Source organism: Engraulis encrasicolus, chromosome 24, assembly GCF_034702125.1.
Source record: "Engraulis encrasicolus isolate BLACKSEA-1 chromosome 24, IST_EnEncr_1.0, whole genome shotgun sequence".
Classification (NCBI taxonomy): Eukaryota; Metazoa; Chordata; class Actinopteri; order Clupeiformes; family Engraulidae; genus Engraulis; species Engraulis encrasicolus.
This window is the reverse complement of record NC_085880.1, coordinates 21,907,019-21,912,165: the sequence shown is the minus strand read 5'-3', so window position 1 is coordinate 21,912,165 and position 5,147 is coordinate 21,907,019. Positions and strand designations below refer to the sequence as shown.

The 5,147-nt window shown below is 43.0% G+C and overlaps 1 long non-coding RNA gene across 1 annotated transcript; it reads left to right on the top strand.

The window, feature by feature from the left end:
* Nucleotides 1-989: 989 nt before the first annotated feature.
* On the top strand, nt 990-4,250 carry LOC134440844 (uncharacterized). Its single transcript, XR_010033038.1, has 5 exons — nt 990-1,695; nt 3,151-3,240; nt 3,346-3,443; nt 3,650-3,743; nt 4,199-4,250. It is a non-coding gene; the product is annotated as an uncharacterized LOC134440844 (long non-coding RNA).
* The last annotated feature ends 897 nt before the right edge of the window (nt 4,251-5,147 follow it).

Genomic DNA, 5,147 nt, shown 5'->3' with positions numbered 1-5,147 from the left:
GTGTGTGTGTGTGTGTGTGTGTGTGCACACCCCCGCCCCAACTGTAGAGAATCTTCTGCATTTGAGTATCACTCACCAGTCCTGAGAGAGAGAGAGAGAGAGAGAGAGAGAGAGAGAGAGAGAGAGAGAGAGAGAGAGAGAGAGAGAGAGAGAGAGAGAGAGAGAGAGACAGAGAGAGAGAGAGAGAGAGAAAGACAAACAGAGGGGTGGAGCGCAAAAGAGAGAACAAGAGAGTGAAGGAATGAGGGGGTCAAGAGTGATGAAAAAAGAAGCCACAGCAGCTATCCAGCCCTCCGTCATGCGCTACAAAGACCAAATGAGGGACAAACGAACAAAGGAGCAGTCGCATTCCACTGCATGAAAAGAGGAATATGTGGATGAGTTTTGCACCTTAAACTGCCTCATACCTCAAGCCACAGCATTTGCGGCTCCCCCATGCCCCCCTCCCATCCCCTTCTTAGGAGAGCCTTTAATATGTAAATGCCAGTGATCAGGTCGGGAGCTGCTACAGTCAATTTCAAGTGGGGTGGGGTGGGGTGAGGTCAGGTGGGTGGGAGGGAGTGGGGGGTCGGCAGGCCTGTTTCTAGGATTTTGGGGTCCCTAGGCAACGGGATTGTTGGGGGCCCTAGGGCATTTTTTTTGGCCTTTTACTAAAATGTGTGTGTGTGTGTGTGTGTGTGTGTGTGTGTGTGTGTGTGTGTGTGTGTGTGTGTGTGTGTGTGTGTCTGTATGTATGTTTGTTCACGCTGCCCAGTGGTGTTTTTCAGAATCACTAACCATTAAACCAGGGGTAGTGAACCTATGTCTCGAGGGCCCTTGAGGCCGTTTTATCCGGCCCCTGATATCATTATAATGTTTTGCAACTTCACATGAAATAGGCCTATGACATATTTTGCAGGCCTAAAGGAATCTTAGAAATTACATTTCCAATGCAATTAAGTTAGGCCTATATTCAGGGGACCTAGAAAAGGTGGAGACTGTTTTAAATGTGTCTACCTTTAAAGGTGTCTATATGTCTATATAGGCCTAAAGGTGTCTATATATGCCTAAATTTCATGGGGAAATCCTGATTTGTGTTCATAGTACGGCCCCCGGAGGATTTTATGACCATGGTAGGAATTTGAAGTGGCCCTTCGAATGAAAAAGGTTCCCCACCCCTGCATTAAACCTTTCTTCTAGCCACAGCTCTGCTGTCAGTACATTTTATTATGATACTATAAGCTCAGAAATGAAGTTGATCGAACAATTCGATCGGTGCTATAAACATTTAAATGAACCGAATAGAAATCAGAATAGAAACATCTGAATGATCTTTCTTGGACATAGCCTACATTTTGAAGTGACCCTTTGAATTAAAAAGGTTCCTCACCCCTGCTTTTGAGGAAAAACATCAATGTGCTTGGCCACTCTGGTTTTTAAATTATTCTGAACTAAAGCAAGGATTGTTCAAGGAAGTTCAAAACAGACTGTCTCTGGTTAAATTAGTTCTACACCAAGCCTTTAGGTGGCAGTACAACTAATTCGCACAATGCGAATTCCACACACAAGCCACAAAGAAGCCATCTACCGCGGTCAACAACACCGACCTATCTGAACAGAACCACGCGCTGTCTGTGTGGTTTCACTGTTACAAGTTTCTTGGCGACATGGGGGAAAGTTCCTCACATACCAACGGAAAATGGGCTTCACATACATGTAAGTAAATTGTACTCAACTGTGGTTTAAAGTTTCAGTACTCAAGAGCGATTGAATAGCTCCTCTGAACACAGATCCGCCATTGCTAAGTTGTAGCACAAGTCCCCTCAATGAATGTGACTACTCTTGTTGCTGCTGTACGCTAGTCAATTCTGATAACTTGCGAGCATCGTAATGACAAAATGCAGTAGTGAAACGGTGAATATGTTAAGTATACTTGTTGATGGTAAGTTGTTTGACATTGCTCGTTCTCAATTGCCTTTCCCCTGCCTAAAGATGATTCCCAGTTTGTCGCTCCCAGCGCGGTTCGATCCCCAGTCGGTTCGCTCCCACTAGCCAGACTATCGAGCCCACCGAGCTAGTTATCTTTTTGATGTTAGTTTTTTGTTACGTACCCTAAACCTAACCCTTACCTTAATCCTAAACCTAACCCTAAATTGCTTGTATGTGGTAGTGTATGATAATACGAGAAATGTAATCGGGTGGGATAGAACGCCTGGGATTGATAGGGTCACCTGGGACTACACGTCCGGGAGTGATCTTACATGGGAGTGACCATCTCCCAGCGCTTAAGATTGACAAAGGCTACCGTTAGCATGCTATTGCGTTAGCTCATCAACTAGTTGCTGGGCACTGCTCATTTTTCACGTCTGCCCGGCATTTCGCTGATGAACTAACGCTTGGACGTCTTGCCAATGTATTTTACAGCGGCAAAAATGCATCTAGGCGACGTTGGCAAGATTGGTGTGCCGTCTGGGTATGTTGGTTTTCAGTGCTGGGCAGTAGCGAAGCGACTAGTTTAATTACATTCCCTAGTAGCTTGGTCGTAGCGTCATTACTATGTATCGACTAACGTCCCTGTAGTTAGGAAATAAATAGTTTGGAAATCAATGTGAAATACCCTGGCATTTGCAACAGTAGGTAACCTGTCCTTAAAAAGTATGGGCCCTCAAAACAGCACTTGTTGCACAAATAAGTGTTGCATAGAGCAGTCTTTCCCAACCAGGGGTACGTGTACCACTAGGGGTACGCGAGCACCCTGCAGGGGGTACTTGGAAAAATGAAAACATGTATGGAGCATAGTCACATTGGGATATAAAGCATGAGTCAGGGGGTACTTGTGGTATGAGAAAAGGCTTAGGGGGTACTTAAGACAAAAAAAGGTTGGGAAACACTGGCATAGAGCACGCCACCCCGAAATCAATGTGAAATACCCTGGCATTTGCAACAGTAGGCAGCATGTCCTTAAAACGTATGGGTCCTCAAAACAGCACTTGTTGCACAAATAAGTGTAGCTGGCCTCTTCAAGAAATTGAAATTATGCATGGTCACTTTTTCTTATTGTTTCACGTGGAGGTCTACTGACATTGTCTAAATAATGTAGGCTAGTTTATGTCCATGTATTATATTAGGACCCAAGGTTAATGGGTTATTCTGTTTACCATGTTTTCACAGGCTGCTGTCTCATAATATGGCGAAGACGAGTCACTTGAAGGCCTAACAGCTCTTATGAGGAGCAGTCTTGCCATAGAAGACTGAAAGAATGTAAGATTAACTTCTTTGTGACCAATATGACTTGCTCATTGATACATTAGCTATGTCAATATGAGATGCATGGCGAAGTATTTAATTTATTTGTCTCTCTTCTAGGAGCTGTAGAAACAACAGGGTGCCTGCTGCAGTATGACGAGGACGCCCTGATCATAGAAGGTCCAGTGTCTTGGCAGGGTGAAATGGCACTGATATCGGTATGTGGTGATATCAGTTAAAATGAATGAATTAATTCTCATATCTGAATAATGTGAACACTGGATTTACCACACACTCACACACACCCTAGTCCTAGATTATACAACCAAGGTTACTTTTACCACAGCTCTGGCACTGCATCAAATTTCTTTTCTTTTTTATAGAACTGGACAGGTCATTTATTCGTTCCCCTTGTTTTTTGCAGTGTCCTGCAGGATGCTGTGTCCTGCAATCCTGTGTGCTGTGCTACAGACGCGTGTGGAGGTCAACCCGAAATGGGCACAGTAGCGTGAAAGAGGGTAAGCTTAACCTATAGCCTACGTCAGGGTTGGGGAACCTTTCTCATTCGAATGGCCACTTCAAATTCATCCGAGGGGCCATAAAAGTCCTCCAAGGGCCGTACTATGAACACAAACCAGGATTTTCCCTTTCACTTTAGGCCTATATTGAAGGCAGCCACATTTAAACAAACGCCAACTTCTTCAGGTTCCCTGAATATAACTTAATTGTATTGCTAATGTATTTTCTAAGATTCCTTTACAAAATATGTCATATTTCATGTGAAGATGGAATTGCATTAAAATTATATCGGGGGCCGGATAAAACAGCCTCAAGGGTCGCAAACGGCCCTAGAAGACATAGGTTCCCCACCCCTGTCCTACATTGTCAATATGACTTGTGCTACTTTATAGATAAGTTGTTGTCAATGCTGTGCATTGCTATGTTTTTGATTTTATTTTCTTACATCCTACAGATCCTGGCAGGGAGACGGTAGTGTCCTGCAGGATGGTGATGGGCAATCTTACAAAGAGACCACAGAAAAACTGATATAGTGTAAGATTATCCCTGTTGGCTCAATATGTCTTGCTTATTGATATATTTGCTATGTCAATATGAGGTGCATGACGAAGTATTTATTTATTTGTTGTTTCTACAGCTCCCAGAAGTGAGACTGAGTGCCTGTTGCAGTATGACGAGGAAGCAGTGACCAGAGACCTTCAGTAGACCCTGCTGGCATGATTGGCGGCTGAAGAACATAATCAACAGCAATGTTTATAATATTGTACATACCTGTATAGTCTGCACTAAAATGCTGTACCTGTACTATTTTTCCTCTTACTTTCATATTTACTATGAATTGACAACTTTTACTCAAATCCATTTTTGTATGTGCCCTGACTAAAACTATCCTTAAACCTAACCTGTCAGAGGTGTAATAACAACCTGCTCTTAGCAATGTGGCAGCAGTCTACTTGGATGCAGCGGGGAACATAGAACCCTTTTTTTGAAAAAGCATTGTATGTTTCTGAGTTTTATGAATTGTGCCCTTCCCAAACCTAACCTGCCGTAGGGGCCTATGAAATCCGTTTTTTTTAATTATTATTATTTACATTTTTGAACTTATTTTCCCCTTTCACCCCCCCCCAAAAAAAAAAAAAAAATACAAAAAACCACTCATGGTTGAATGGTAGGTAGAGAAAAGAAAAGTAAAATTACCTACTAGCTTTTTGTAATATCAGCCCTCAAAAATATTCCAGGTAATAAGGTAGCTGTATTGTACATGCGCATATATTCTATTAAATACACGTGACGCACGCACCCAACTAGAAGGCGAATTCACTTCTGGTGCATTGAAGTTGTTGGACTCTGGCTGCATCAGGTTTTCTCGAATACTTGGCTATATTGCAACGTGCAGCTTAGAG